Source organism: Halichoerus grypus, chromosome 13 (assembly GCF_964656455.1).
Source record: "Halichoerus grypus chromosome 13, mHalGry1.hap1.1, whole genome shotgun sequence".
Taxonomy (NCBI): Eukaryota; Metazoa; Chordata; class Mammalia; order Carnivora; family Phocidae; genus Halichoerus; species Halichoerus grypus.
The window spans coordinates 4,540,623-4,557,252 of NC_135724.1; positions in this window are offsets into that span (position 1 = coordinate 4,540,623).

Here is a 16,630-nt window from a genome sequence, read left to right on the forward strand (position 1 = left end):
GTGGGCGCGCCTCCAGGGCTCTGTAACCCCTAGTTATTTTCAGCCACGTGAAGCCACAAGGCTGGCTTTGAGGGGGGGATATAATGCGTCCTGCTCCTCTCCCCACCTTCTCCCTGTCTCCTTCCTCTGCAAAGGCTCCTCCCCCTCTTGGTCTAACTATCTGTGAGCTGTGAGGACAGCCCCTAGGTCCTGGTCACACAGGGTTGATCCTAACCCAGGGCTTCTCGGCCAAGGGGGCCTGGGCCCTGCCTCATGTTCACGGGACCCAGAACCTCAGGTGGGCCCAGGGCAGTGACCTGTCCTTTCATAAAGGCCATCAGCAGACGCTGATGCACATCACACGTGTGGAGGCTGGTCGACAGCTTCTGCTGTGGACTCTGCCCCACCCGGAATTCTTGCGCTGAAACCGAATTCCCTGGGGCGCTGGTGCTGGGAGGCGGGGCCTGTGGGAGATGATTAGGCCATGAGGGGGGAGCTCGAGTCATGGGATTAGCGGCCTTATAAGAAGAGATCCCAGAGGCCTAGGCTCCGGGCCCTCCCCTCCCTCCTTCCCCTCCCCCCTGTCTGTCCCGTGGGTCTCCCTCGCTCTGCCCCGTGGACACAGTGAGAAGGCAGCCACTGCGAACCCCGAACAGAGCTCCCACCAGGAACCGAACCGGCTGGCCCCCTGATTTTGGACGTTGAGCTCCCAGAGGCGTGAGAAACAGGTGTGTGTTGTTCCTAAGACACCCAGGCTGGGGCATTTTGTTAGGGTCCCAGCTCGTGTTGCTGCTGAAAGCGTTCTCAGCAGGGCGGGTGTGCCTGGCGGTGAGCCCCCCAGGCCGGGAGCTGAGCAAAGCCACGCTGTTGGGGTCGCTGCCCCCCAGCCAACCCCGGGCACCCACCGCGCCTCCTGAGCAGGGCCGGCAGCAGCGCGCTTGCGGTCAGCACCACTGGCCGTGAAGAAAAGAGCTAGCTGCTCCCAGTCAATCTGAGCACGACGGGAGGGTTTGCATGCAGGAACGGCCCCCCCCGCCTGCTTGGCCCCCCAAGAAGACAGCACGTGACCCACGCAGCTAGCACCCCGGCCACCGCGTGGTGGGAGGCTCTGACCCTGCAGAGGCCGCCACGTGTGTCCACTCCTCCCGAAGGGTCTGTTTGCTCTCAGTGCCCCGAGCTTGTTAGTGCTTCAGGAAGGCGTTTCAGCCGGGGCTGCGGGCAGGGACCGGGGAGGTGCCAGCCTCGGCTGTGCTTCAAAACCACATTGGGGCACTGGGGCTCGGCCCAGCCTGATTCCTCCGTCCTCTTTCCCTGTAATAGAAACAGGAGAGGGGCAACGTGCTGCCGTCGCCGTCTATCAAGCAAGACTCGGGACAAATGAGCAGTTCTGATTTTTAAAATTGATTAACATGAAAATTAGACAATTGTAGCTTTTACGGAGTCATTTTGTGGAAAGAGGCACACTTACTGGAAATTACAACCGCCTTGGCCAGTGCAAGGTGTTTGGTCCACACGGTTCTGGGTAACAATGAAACAAAACATGTTTAGAGAACTTTCTGGAGAAAAGCACCGTGAGAAACACCCCAGTCTTCCCCTTTATGTTGTTCCAAAGCAGCTTGTCATCTGGGTAGGTTTTCACCAGAGTGAATTTTCTCATAGCCCCCTTCAATTATTTTCTCTCTCTAGCCCAGCTTCCTTTTATTGCCGTGTGTCAGGACAAGCGAACTGACGGGCTTTTGAATTGACGTCAGCTGCGCTTATGGAAGGCTCCTGAGCTTGGTTAGGGTTCTGCTTCTCATGCGAGCTGGTTGTATGACTCTAGGAGGCGATTACTGTCTGCCTCCATCTTCTGTCTTGTGAAATGGAATATAAATGTTCTCCAGGGAAATGAATGAGATAAATAGGCTAAAAGAGTCTGGAACTTGGCAGGGGTTAATGCACAGATCAAAAGTTTCCTTCTGAAATGCAGGATTTTCATCCACATTAGGCATTTAAATCAGCCCCATCGTGGCCCCTGCTGCCGAAGGGAGCTCCCTAAGACGAAGGGGGGCTGCTGGGGTCTGCGGGACGTGGCCCTGTATGGGGGGGGGGGACCAGAACAGAGAGCAGGGAGGCATTCCAAGATAGGCATCGAAGGCACCTCGACTTATTTGTAACTCCCCAAAGGCAGTTGTTCTCTCATCTTTTCAGTCTACCACTGAAGGAACGCTGTCTCTTGGGTCAAGAACAATGTGCCTGGCCCAAAGAAAACACACTGGAAAGTTGAGCAGTTCACGATGAAGGTTATGATTACGAGTTCTTCACAAGCAGCATGGGCTGTAACTACTCTGGGGAGTTCCCTAGACCCAGGGCTAAGGGGAGAAGGCTCGGGTCCACACGAAGCAGGGGTGACAGAGGCTGGAGCTGGCAGGTATGATGGTGAAGCCGACGCACCAGGCTAGCTCGGCCTGAACAGGATTGCTTGACACCGAAAACCTGGCAACGGTGTTTTTCCCTGAGCTGTCCATGGCACCTGCTTCAGGATCCCCTGGAGGCTTCTTCAAAATGCACATTCCAAGGTCTGCAATCAGGGTCTCTGGGGCCAAGCCTGCCCCCTGTCCCCAAGATTTCTGGTGCACCCAAAAGTTTGAGGATAGCCGTTCCCCACATCTGGTGACACCCTTCATTTTATGACCCTAATTGTGGAGGCTGTTATCAGGTGGCCCCGGGGGACCTCGGGCGGGGGTTTGACAGCGACAGCTAGTCCTTGCTCAAGCATGCTTCCCTGACCTGCAGGGCATTTGGTTAGTTTTTATATAAAAGGTCACCTTTAAATAAAATATGGCTTGCTGACCAATCACATCTGCATGATAGACATGGAGGCCCCACTGCTGGTCTTACAGCTTCTATTCCTGCTATGACTTAATATCGACTGTCACCGCCCCCTGGTTACCAAATTCCCAGCTGGCGGTCCCTGGCATTGCGGCCCTGAGCCTCCAGCTGCCTGGCTTAGCAGACAGAGTGCCATGTGTCCCCATGGAGTTGGGCAGTGGACCCTCTGACAGATCCTTGCTCCCTCGGTCTGAGTCCAAGGAGAATGCACTAAGCTGGTGACAAGGACACCAGGTGTATGATTTAGGGAACAACTCATTGACTCTCTGCCACTCCACCTTCGGTGCCAAAGCTGGAGGTACCCTGAAGAAATCTCTGGTCTGGGGCAAGCTGAGTTCTAGGACATTTCCTGCGGTCACATTTTCAGTAGCTAGAGAGGGGTTTCCCGCGCATACTTCTGCTCCTCTTCTTATTCGCACGACCACACCTGACCCCTCATATTTCTGAAGATGTTGGAGCTTTGCTCTGGTTTTCCAGGGGCGATGATGAGGGACTTGGAGGCTCTTGTGCCCTCCGGTCTGTGCTGCTGACGGGGGCAGCCCGTGGGAACTCTGGAAGCGTTGCCTTTCTGGAGGGGACCTGGCTGGCCTGGCTGAGATCTGGCCACCACCTCACCTTGCCTGAAACCAAGTCCTCAAGGTGCCGCCCCCAATCTTCGGGGAGCCTGAGAGCGCAGGCCAGGCTCTGTCCAGTGACAGGGCTCCGGAGACTCCAGCTCACCCGCTGGAAGGCAGGCTATTAATCCCAAACCCTCCATTCTTCAGACTCACTCAGCACGCCCACCCTCCATTCTTTGCTACTGTTTTCCTTCTTCTTAATCCCTCTCGCATTTATCCCCCCAGCTCCCCGACATGCCTTTGAAGGCAGGGAGATGAATCTGGGCCATGCCCTGGGGAGTGCACTGAAGAAGGGTTGCATCATTCTGCTGCAAAATCCCCCAAATTAGTGCTGTTGGTCAATGCTTCTACTCACTATACAAACTCTTGCTTAACTTCTTCTCTGTCCACGTTTTTAATGTTGGCATTTTCTCTGAAAATATTGGGCTGAAACACCTGGAGCCCTGGAGCCCCGCATTCTCTAAGCTGCGTGTGGATGGGGGGGCCTCACTCTGGCCGCAGCCTCTCCCAGGCACGGGGCAAGCCGGCACCCTCTCTGTGTGGGGGCACGGGGGTTGTGGGGGGCCTCTGTGTGTGAGGGGGTGTGGCCACCTCGGGGGAGGGGGAATCCCTCAAGCCCAGAGCGTTTCTCACGGAAGGCCAAGGCCACCACCTGCAGCAGCTGAGGGTTCCGATGGGCCTCCAGAGTCTCCCTTTCCTGGGAGCGTCTCGTTCCGAGTGTGTTAATGCGTAGGCTTTCATGCGGGGAAGGCAAACTATGAGGCTTTTAAAAGCAATTCTGATTTATTGTGGTGCTTTAGCCCTTGGTTTGCAGAACTCTATGCACCTGGGACCATGGCTCACACCCACATGGTTTCCTACAACGGGGCCGATTTCTACAGCAAGGGTTGAGAAAAAAGAGGCAAAGAGCAAAAGAAATGGAGCTTGTACTTGAAGAGTAAAGTTGATGCGATCCAAGTTTTTTCCCCTGTGGCACAATATACCCAAGATTTACCATTTTAAGTGTACAATTCAGTGGCATTATGCACATTCACCATGTATGGCCGTCACCACTATCCACCTCCAGACCTTTGGTATCATCCCAAACGGACTCTCTGGACCCACTAAACACTCCCTCCCTCCCCCAGCCTCTGGCGACCAGCACCGCTTCCTGTCTGCGGATCTGCCTACGCTAGAGACCTTGCAGAAGTGGACTCCCACACTTTTGTCTTTTTGTGTGTGGCGTACTTCACTGAGCGTAATGGCCTCGAGGTTCATCCATGTTGTAGCCTGTCAGGATTCTCTTTTGATGGCACGATAGTTTTCCACTGTGGGGATGCACCACGACCCCACAGATTTTGTTTCCAGATTCACTTCACCGGGCTTGGGATCACAGATCCGAGTTGAAGTTTAATTCCACTGTGGGCCCTGTGCGTGTGAGCTAGGGCAAGTCCCCGAGCCTGCGCTGTCAGCCCAGCGTAATAGTCCCAGCTCGGTGTCGGGCAAGGTGGAAGAACAAGATCCCAGAGGGTTCTCCCTGCTCCCCTTCCAGAACCCCAAGCTCAGTGCAGGCACACTTTGTCTTACCGCACTTCGCGGATGGTGCATTTTTTTACAAATTGAAGGTTTGTGGCCACCCTTGCAGCGAGCCAAGCTATTGGTACCATTTTTCCAAAAGCATTTGTTCACTTCCTGTCTCTGTGTCACATTTTGGTAATTCTCTCAATCTTTCAAAATTTTTTATTATTATATTTGTTACGGTGACCTGTGACCAGTGCTTACCACCCACTGAAAATTCAGATGATGGTTAGCATTTTTTAGCAATAAAATACATTTTTTAAAGATTTTATTTATCTATTTGAGAGAGAGAGAGAATGAGAGGGGGGAGGGTCAGAGGGAGAAGCAGACTCCCCACTGAGCAGGGAGCCCGATGTGGACTCGATCCCGGGACTCCGGGATTATGACCTGAGCCGAAGGCAGATGCTTAACCAACTGAGCCACCCAGGCACCCAGCAATAAAATATTTTTAAATTAAGGTAGGTACATTGTATTTTTAGACAAAATGCTATTGCACACTTACTAGACTGTAGAATAGTGTTAATGTAAGTCTTACATGTACTAGGAAACCCCAAAATTCATTTGACCTGCTTCACTGTGATATTCCCTTGATTGCCGTGGTCTGGAAACTAACCGGCAGGATCTCCAAGGTGGGCCTCTAGTTTGTCCTGGGGTTTCCCACTGTCCTCGCGCCTGAGGTAGAACAAGGCAACATATGGAAAAGCTCTAATTCCCACTTCGCACAGGTACACGGGCCTTCATCTTTGAAGATGAGGATGGAGGAGAGGCCGACCCTGGGCCTGGGGGCCTGATGGTGTGGCTGGGGGCCTGAGGGTTGAAGCCTTTGGGGGTCCCTGCCAGGTCTGTGTGCAAACCCGCGGAGCCAATTCAGGACGAGACCCCTGGGCGCCTGGACCTGGTGGTAGCCTTGCGGGTGGAGAAAGGAGCGAGTGTTTGAGCCACACGGAGTGGGAAATGCATGGGATTTGGTGGCCGGCTTGGTCAGGGCTGAGGGCAGTGTTTGGGGACACCTACGGAGCTGGGGGAGGGTCCTGGGGTCCACGATGAGCAGCTGGTGGCCGTGCTTGAGGGGCTGGAAGACTGAGCTTGGTGGGCTGAGCACATCCAGGCCGAGTGGATGCATGCGGCGAGCAAAAGGCAAAGGAAAAAACGGTGTGAGCTTTCTGTCATCTTGGAAGGGAAAGCTCGAGGAGTTGACGGGGACAGAGCGTGTTCCCCGAGGTGCGTAAGGCAGTTCTCTTTCAGGAGAGAAGCTTCGACTGTGTGAGAACCTAGCACCATCGTGAGAAGCTGGACATCCGTCAGCTATCTCAGAAAGTTCTGGAAGGACGAGTAACAACCCAGCCATGAGTGCCTGTCAAAAGCAGAGGGCAGAGGGCAGCTCAAGGACCCGCTCTGCACACGTGTGTGCATACACACACGCATGCACACATGTGCAGGGTGCCGAGATGTCTCCCTGAGAACAGAAAGAGAAAGGGGAAGGAAGGAACTTGCCTTTTCTGTCTGCGGTGAACCGGACTGGATGTTGATGCCACGGAAGCATCACAAGAATTAAGAAGTTAGGGAGGGAAGTATTTTATTGTGTCCACTTCCCAGGTGGGAAGGCGGGGGGGGGGCCCGAAAGGAAGGAACTTGTCCCAGGTCTGAAGCTAGTATCACCTGGAGCGAGGACAGGACCGGGGCCGGCTTCGGGGCCTGCAGCTCTGCTGCGTCCGTGGCCTGGCCACATGGCCACGTGGGTTGAATTATGACAGTACGATATTTAATTTGCACCTATGTATTTATTAATTTCAAACACATATAATTAGTAACTCAGTAAAGAGGCAACAAAAGACGATCGCCCGAGTCTTTCCAGCGGTCAAGTTGCCTTGGTCTGGGAGCCACGTGAGGATCACACTGAACGAGGGGTGGGGACCCTGGGGGAATGGCGGTTTGGCGAGGAGAGGAAGGGCTGTCCCGTGTCGCATGTCACCTCTGGCCCCGGGGGATACACACATGAATTGGAGTGAGGAGCCCCTGTTTGCCCGTCTGCTCTCTCTCGGGTTGTGGGGCTGAGCGAGTGCAGACCCCGGCACGGGGGTGTCCACGCACGCTAGTGACGGCGGCCACCGTGTCCCGATTCTTACTGTCGTGCACGAGCCCGCGCGGTAGGTTTGCTGTGCAGACAGTAGCTTATTTAATTTGCCTCACAACCCTGTGGCTGGAACCAGCCCCTATTAGAGATGAGAAAACAACACGTTAGGTCCAGTCGTCTGTCCGAGCCTGGTTCCCAAGCCGGCTTCGACCTCGGCCTCCCCTGGGCCGAGATGAAATGCTTCATGCAGAGCTGCCCGCCCAGGAAGCCCCCGCTCGGCTCCCCGCTCGGCTAGCAGGTGGCCTCCGCAGTCTGCCGGCCATCGCGGGGCTACCGCCCACCAACCCGAACGCCCCGCGGGTCCAGGCTGCGCCCGGAGCGAGGGGCTGGCCAACAGTGTAGACCCCGGAGCAGCGCAGGATGACCCAGGTGACCGCCGGCCGAGGCGTGACTGCGGGATGGCAAGGCTCCCTCCCAGACTCGCAGAATCGTGCGCTTTTTCCCGTTTGCATGCAGCTCAGTCCCAGCATCAGGTTCCTAGACGGGAAGAGCGGTGAGAGCGGCCGCAGGATCTAACGCGGTTGGGGCGCAGGTTTGGGTCAGGCGTTCAGTAGACACCCGCGTGTTTAGGCCGTCGCACCATCACGGCGGGTGGCTAGCGTGCACGGAACCAGGGCCGCAGGCTGTGGCGGGGCCAGGCGGCAGCTCGCCCCGACTCACCCCTGCTTCCGCACGAGCGGTCCGGCTGGCTGCCCGGCGTTCGGAGCCCGAGTGGCCGTCATCAGCAGGTGCTGCTCCCGAGCACATGGGGCAACGTCTCACAAGCCAACAGCGGAGTGGCAGACTCCGAAAGTGCCCTGGGCACGACGGCAGGGAGGCGTTAGCGTCCCTCAGAGACCGAGGACACGGTCTGTGCGAGGCGGGCTCTCCCCCGTCTCCGTCGGCAGGAAGGAACCAGGCAGTGTGGCCAATGTGGTGACCGTGTCAGGTGACATTCGTTCTGCGTCCCCTGCCATGGCGACTGGGGTCCCAGGCGCCTCCCCACCCTCTGAAGGCGCCCCTCTCCCCAGGCTCTGTTTGGAGGAATGTCACGGAAATGGAGGAGGGGACACCCAGTGCAGGGGAGGTTCTGTCTAATTCTGGAGGAGATGCCTTCTTGGCAAGAAAAAAACGGGTACCCTCCAACTCATTAGTGGGGGGCATCACAATCATTTAGAACACGAGGCTTCAGCTACCACAGACAGCAGTGAAAGGGCACGAGGCAAAGCTATTTATAAAGCCCTGGGGCGTGGTTTGCCTGAGTTGTGAGAGCTGCCAACGCCCCCGAGGCAGGAGCAGGTTACAAATGCAACCTCTTCACTAAGAGCATTTTGTAGCTGGGAAAACAATTACAATGTTCTGCTTTCCAGAATAAAGAAATTCATGCAGCCTCTTGGATGGAAAATGGCCAAATTATCTTCTTTAATAGCGTAACGACACACAGCTTTACAAGTAGAGGAATCTGGTCATGTGTGTATTTACAATCCAGTTTGCTAGGGACGAGAGTGTGCACCTTGCTTGGCTGGTTCTGCTGGGATCCAGGAGCAGCCTACACTCCTGGGCTCTGAGCCGGGGGAGGTTTTCTCCCTCCTTCAAGGCATGATCACTTCCAGAAGCATCTCTGTTAAGGGCATCCGCAGATCTGCATCTGCAGCAATGACTCAGGTCTCCCCACCACCACTGCTCTGTTCCCTCTGGGGTCAGAACCCCAGGTGCTCACCCTGCACTTCATGGCCTCAGTGTCTTGTACTCCACCACCCCCGAGAGATGTCCTTGATAAATCCTTCAGTGAAAACAGCAAGCTGCAAAACAAATGGTCTACTACAATTCAATTTGTTTTCATTTCTAAAAATTGAAGTATAATTGGCATGTAACAGTGTGCAGTTTAAGATAAACCATATGTCGATACACTCCATGTATCTATTGCAATATGGTTACCATCCCAACCTCGCTGACACCCCTGTTGTATTACATAATTACCATTTCTTTTTTGTGGTGGGAACAGTTAAGATCTAGTCTTCTAGCACACAATTTAATTTTTTGTTAAAGGGAAAAAAAAACCCCACATCTGTTGTGTGTGTGTGTGTGTATACATACACGTATGTACACAAAGATATGTATTTAAAACTGAAAGTATATACACAAAACTATCTCTGCAAGAGGGTAGGAAGGATGGATATCTACTTCACAAATTATATTCTGCTACATTGTATATTTCTTATTTTTCATAATGATCATGTTGGCCATTGAAAACAAATGATGATATATTTTAAAAGTAGAGGTTTTCAAAGTTTTCCAAGAGTCAGTTTTCAGTTTCCCAGGGAAACTTATTTTGAACTATTAAATTTAATAAGATTATGGGCCAAGGCCTTGGGAAAAAATACAAGTCTATAAAAATCAAGGTTATTTTTGCTCAGATCCTTGGTGCAGTTCCGTGAGTTGGGAAGCAAAGTAATTCTGCTCTCACATTCAACATGCGTGCTACCGGTCTTCAAATGACATCAGTGGTACATTGCTATTTATTTTCACGTAAGGGGCTTGATTTCCTGTTTTCTGAAACTGAGATTGTACTTGTAATTATGACCCCACACGGACACAGCTTCTATGATAGACTGCTCATCTGGAGAGAAAATTGCAGTACAGTGGACCCCTGAGCAACACTGGTTTTAACTGCACGGGTCCACTTAAATGTGGATGTTTTCCTATAAATAGAGACAGTACTGTAAATGTATTTTCTCTTCCTTGTGATATTTTTAATAACACTTTCTTTTCTCTAGTTTATTTAAGAATGCAGTATATGATACATATGACATACAAATATGTGTCCATCAGCTGTGTGTCTTGGGAAGTCTTCTGGTCAACAGTCGGCTATTAGTAGTGAAGTTGCAGAGGGTCAAAAGTAAAACACAGATTTTCAGCTGCACAGGATGCTGGCATCCGTGACCCCAGCATTGTTTGAGTTAACTGTGTTTGAACCCACTGCTCATTCTTGAAATGCTTTAAAATTCAAGGCACTCTTTACTCCAATATGTTGACTAGGTGAAATTTGATTTTACTCTTGATAATGCTTCTTTTTTATGTTTTGTAGCTTTCTGAAGTATTTAATCTCCTATTTTATTTTTTAAATAAGCTATAAAACTTAAATATATATATATGTGTGTACATATATATATATATATACACACATATATATAAATAGAGACTAATTATATGTCTTTAAAATCCCTTTCTCTCTCCACAAACATAGGGCAAGTTTCTGGCTATCATTAGAGTGTCATTGATCAAGGGCATTGGAGTTGTGAAGCTTTTTCTTAAGACTTTCAAGATACAGTTAGGAAAAAAAAACCCAAAAAACAAAAAAGCAGGAAAGAAAGCAGGCTTGTAAAACTTATGACAGTAATTCACCAAAAGTACCTTTGGGGTCTTTGATACTTTATTTCGCTTTGGTTTGGTTTTTGATTTTTCTGCTTGAGGATACTTGAGAAATATATTAACGCAAACCACAGGCAAAGGCTGTGGTGATAGATTTGCAATCCTTTTTGGACGGAGAAGAGGTTATGACTAAGCATACGTGTTTGGGTCCAACATTAGCTGGTGTGCAGGAGTTTGCTGGAAATGTACATATGCACATCTGTGTCGTGGCCATACCTTTGTTCTTGGATCCATCTTCACGACTCTGTTCTCTAGAGCTTCCTGGGACTGTGACCTCCCCACAGGGGGGACCATAATGGGAGGGGCTCATGCAAGGACAGGAAGCACCATATGGTTACTTGGAAAGTTCATGGTATGGTGGGTGAGGAATTTTCTACTTGAGGTCAATGGTGCAACTAATTTTCAGGTCCATCGGCAAGGGCGTCGGAAGACAGCTGTTCTGCTGTTGCTTCTCAGGGTCCATGTGGGCTCATAATAAATTCTAATGTGGGTTTTCCTTGGAACATCTAGGCCCAAGATCCCTGACCACGTTGTCAATGCAGCTTGACTGAACGGCTGAGTCTGAAGATTAAAAGAGGAGGCTCATTTTTAAATAATAAACTAATAAACCAGAAGGTTTAGGTGCCTGCTCTAAGGAAATAGGTGGAACATGTTTGGTTTGGAGAAGGAAGCTATAATCTTAGCTATTCATTTATCCATCCATTGATCCAAATATCATCCATCCCTATCTAACTATGAATGATAGTATTTCCTTACAAAAGAAATAGCTTGCATAGAGTTTGAGAAAATAATATTAAGTAAGATGGTATTATTTTTGGGGACTGACATCCATGGAGATGTTGCGAGTATAAATGACACAGGCTCGCACAGGAATTGGGGGGTACCATTCACAGTGGGGTGCCAAGTCTGTATGGCCACACGAGTGGAGCCCATCAGCCAAAACTTGCAGAACATTCGGTGCTGGGAGTGAGACAGTCAAGAGTCAGGGGAACAGGTGTGGAGTCCTCCCTGACCCCTCTGCCCATCGTGGGAATTTTCTTTGAAAATGCAGATGTTTTGTGTGGAATTGAAAGGACAAATCACATTCTCCCACGTCCCACCATCCCTTCCCCCCACCCCCAAGCTGAAGAGGATGGTCCAGCCTCCTAGGCTTTTGTAAGCACCGTTTTGAAGTTTTACCTGGGTCTTTGTGAGGTCAGGACAGCCATGCTTAGGAGGGAGATGCCTCAGAAATGGGTCCAGTTCTTGTTCTCGGCAGGCCCAAGGAAGCAGAACCGGGGACTGTCTGAGGTGGTGGTAGGACTGAGCAGGTGCACCATGCCCACGGGGCCGTGATGCACTCACAGCTTCCTAGGTGGCGTGACCTTGTAAATGGTTCTTGGGAAAATGTTAGCGTTCCTCCATTTGGCTCTGGCTTTGGCTTTGCTGCCGCTCGTTGAGGCTGAAATGGGAGCATGTGTGCGCACACGTGCATGTTGGTACCGGCTCCGTAACTAGGGGAAAAGGAGGAGGAGGAGCCCACACCCACCTAGTCTGTTCTCGAATATCCTCAGGGCGTATTTGGAAGGCAAACCCCAGCAGGGGGATGGGCACCAACCACTGGGGTGAGAAGCCGTCCTGCTGCCCAGCCGCTTTGTGATGGGAGCACTGACGGTCTTAGTGGTTTTTTGGGCGCTCGCTTCCCCTTGGACTTGGGGCGGCTGTGCTATCTTGCCCTGTTGACAAATCTCGCTCGTTACCTGGTCATTTCCCTTAGTTGTCGTTCTAAAACCTTGGGGGACTCTGCTTCACTTTCACGAGGTGGCGGTGTGGAAAATGGAGGGCTGAGGCAGAAAGGCAGGGGAGCAGGCCCGGAAGAGGAGTGCCTGGTGTCCCCACGGCTAGGACTGGAGTTCTAGGGAGAATCCTGATGGCGGTGGGGCCGACAGAGAAGCAGCTGTGGAGGGAACAGGGCAGCCCCTGGCCGATGAACTGAATTTCACATAAAGAGTGAAACCACCCTGGGGCACCTGGGTGGCTCAGGTGGTTGAGCATCCGACTTGTGATTTTGGCTCAGGTCTTGATATTGGGGTCATGAGATCGAGCCCCACATGGGGCTCCACCCTCAGCACAGGGTCTGCTTGAGGTTCTCTCCTTCTCCCTCTGACCCTCCCCCTTCAAATACATAAATAAAATCTATTTTTTAAAAAAAGGAGTGGAACCACCCAAAAACCTTTTGTCGACTAGGAGGGGACCCCGACAGTCAATTAATGGTCACAAATAACTTATAATGCTGGTAAATTGTTGAAGGCCAGAAAAATCCCCCATGTGAAACCACAGAGAGGAAAGTGAGTATTGTTGGCAGAATGAGCCATTGAAGGGATTCTTGCAGACTGGACCTAATTTCTGGTGGCGTGATAATAAGCTCAGGGGATAATGGGAATGCGGTCAGCTAGAGTATCTCTCTGCTTCTTTGAGCATTTGTGGTTTCTCAGAGAAAACCAGCTGCTTTTATAGCCATGTATTGCAGTTCTATTGACTCCTATTTTTTTCCCACTGAAATCATACACCAACTAATTATTAATAGCTCAATGTCAAGGCGGGAGGGAGTATTGATCCAAAGAAAGCACTTTTCTCAATTGCTACCAGCTTTGGAAATTGAAATTGACAGTAAGCCTTCTGGTTCCTTGCAAGAAATACACGGGAATCAATAAAAGAAGGCTCATAGGGGGCTAAAAAAAGAAACCGGTTGGGAAAGAAAAGCTAAACCAGTAAATGAAAAGTGGTGCAGATGGATGGTTGGGTGGACAAGAATACGTCAAGGAGAGAGGCTCCCAGCACTGGGAGACCCTGTCGGGATGTCTGCTGTAACGCGACTGGAGCGTATCAGTCATTCATAAGGGATGGCAAAGTAGCCTTCACGAGTGGGTGCCATGGGCTCTACCCTGAAGACTTCTCCGTAAATTCCCGGCCTCGTGGGTGGAGCTGGTGGGCTTGTGAGCTGCTCTCTCCACTCCCAGAAGGAGGGAGCCTGGAATCTGTTACAGCAGAACTTAGTGATAAGAGAAGGTGGACTGGTGCTTCCCGCAGGTCTGCGAAGGAATTCTGCTGGTCCCGCATGATGCTCAGGGAGATGCTCTGGGAGCAGTGAGGCAGGAGGGGCTGTTTCCACACAGTCCCAATGGGTCCCTCAATTCGGTGCAGGCTCCATTAAGCCCCATGCAGCCGTCTTCCTAACACCCACCAATGATCTCACCATCTTTCTGCTTTAAAATCCCCATTGTCTATAGAAGAAGTTAGTGTGAGCTTTTAGAGCTAGTCTCAGTTGAATGGAATCATCCTAGCTCTGCACCAACCATGTCGTTAAAAGAAGAAGAAAGCAAAGACTATTCTTTAGAGCGGTTTTAGGTTCACAGCAAAGCTGAGCAAAGTCCAGAGTTTCCGTAGACTCCCGGCCCCACCCATGCAGGGCCCGCACCACTAACCGCGGCCCCCCCACCCCAGACAATGCGTTGGTTACAACGGAGGGACCGACACTCATGTGTTGCCATCATCAAAGTCTGTAGCTTGCATTAGGGTCCCCTCCGTGGGTTTGGACAGGTGTATAACAAGCACCCACAGAGCAGCTTCCCTGCCCCAGAAACCGTCCGTGAGCCGCCTGTTCGTGTCGGAAGAGGGCAGCTTGCAGGGAACACAGGAGGGTCAGGGTCAGAGACCCGCTGGAAATGACCAGAGGTTGGGTTGGAGGTTGGAGGCTGGATTCGAGTTCCCCACCTTTAAGGGAACCTTTCAGAAAAACTGGTGGGCGACAGGATGGTACGGCCATATGTAGATTCAAAGGTCAGGGCTTGTGTCTGTTCTCTTCTCTTCTATATTCCAGTGTCTGCCACATCCTAGGTGCTCAATAAACGTATGTCAGGTGAACGAGCCAGACTCACCCAGAGAAGAGGGAATTTAAGTTGAGCCTGATGAAGGCTTCCCTGGCCATGATTGTTACCAGCGCCTGGAACTGATCACGAAATCCTCTATCTGGAGGAAATCAGGTCTCTGGAGCTGAGCCCGATTCAACACCGATTTCCTGAGGGTTAGAAATGCGGGGTGTTTGGCAGTAAACAACTGGTTTCTTATATCGTCCAGTCCAGAAAGCAGCAGATACACAGTTCACTTTAAAAACAGAGGGAGGCAATACGATGGGAAGTAACAGTGGAGGTGTGTGCTGTAGACCCGCCACGGGCTGGCTGAGCACGAGGCTTCCCGGGAAAGCACGTGGGCTGCCCCCCGCCCCCAAAGCAGAATCTCTGCTTTTAAAAAAAACAAGTCTTCCCCATGTGATTCTGATGATCAGCCGGCTGGTTTGCCAAAGGCCGGTATAGAAAAATCATCAAATAGGACGCCTTAAAAACAGACTAATGCTCATCAATTTAAAGTGAGGTAGATGTTCTTTGGAGGCTGGGGCCAACTTCATGCTGGTAAACTGAGGCAGGTCTGCTGGGGTGGGTGAGGGTGCCCCCTCACAAGCGCGCCCTGCATCTCCCACCCTCCGCCACCTGCAGATTAATTCCAGGTCCGGAGCACTGCCCTCCGGAGAGGCAAACACTCATTTCAGGGAGTTACCCTGTCCCCTGAGGCACCCGCTTTGTCTCCTGCAGCCTCTGAACCAAGTACCGCCAACCGAGTGGCTTAAAACAACACACGTTGATTTCCTTACATTTCTGGAGGCCAGAAGCCCAACACCAGTCTCACGCGGCTGGAGTCAGGGTCCCGGCAGGGCTGGTTCCTCCTGAGGTTCCCGGGGAGAGGCCCCCTTGCTCACCGCCTCCGGCTTCTGGTGGCCCCTCCACACCCACTGCTGTCCACCTGGTCGCACTCCCTCCTCCTCTTCCTCCGCCGATCGCCCTCTGCCTCCCTCATAAGGAAAGACACCTTTGCTGCCCTGTAGGCCCGCGGGACCCCAGGGTCATCTCTTCATCTCACGGTCCTTAGTCTGCTTCCATCTGCGAAGTCCCTTCCCTCGTATCAGGAAGCGTTCACAGGTTCCAGGAGTTAGGACGCGGACATCTGAGGGGGCATCGGCCAGCCGCCCACCACACCAGCCCAAATGAACCAACAAATGCGGGCATTTAACAAGGTCACTCACCTCCTAAGCGTAACTAAAATCAGCTGCTCCGAGTGGTGAGCGTTTTGTTTGACGGGAAAGTGAGCTGCAGAGCCGGGGACAGGATTGGGAACGCAAGCAAAGGCCACCGGGACTGAGGACACAAAGCCCAGCGCGGGCAGTGCGGGAGGAAAGGGGCAGGAAAGCGCGGGGGGCCGGTGTCACCTGCTTGTGCAGGGAGGTGTCCGAGCGAGAGGCGAGTGTGTGAACTTCTCTGCCCACCTCTGCGTGTGACCGTGAGGCTGGTGGGCACGGACGGTGAGCGCCACGGGCGCAGAAGCCTGCAGCCAACAGTAGCTACGAGCATCGTGCTTCAGCCCGTCCCCAAACGCCGGCTCTGTGCCCAGCTACCAAGCTCCCAGAAGGAAATCCTCGATTTTCACTTCATGTGTTTCGTCCTGTTAACCTAAAGCCACACTGCTCTGAGAAACCGCATTCTTCAGCAAAGCAAGATTTCATGAAGGTGAACAGGAGAGTTCGTAAGCGAGACTAGCAGATTACAAATCACCAGGAGCCTTTCGACAAGGCCTGATGGTGAGGTTGGAAGGAAGGCAGTGTTTTTTAAAAATACCTCAAGATTATGAACAGAAAGTCTTTGACCTTAAATAACTATTTAAAAAAGAGACATTTTTCCTTTAAAACAATAAGTGAATAATATTTTTGTCTTGGACACCAAATAAAGTCACTTAAGATGAAAAACTCCTCTGAGCCGCTAATGCTTGGAACCGACTTAAAACTGGGTGTCCGCAGCCCCTACCCTGAGTGTGTGGGAATGTGTTCTCTCTCTGCGAGCTTTCCAAAGGGAAAGTGAGCTGTGGGACCGGCAGGAAGCCCAGAGGAGAACCCGAGGGAGGTTATCGCCACCAGGGCCTCTGGAGAGAGGGGCAGGATCTCAAGGGGCCACTCGTGTCCGTGTCGGAAAGGGAA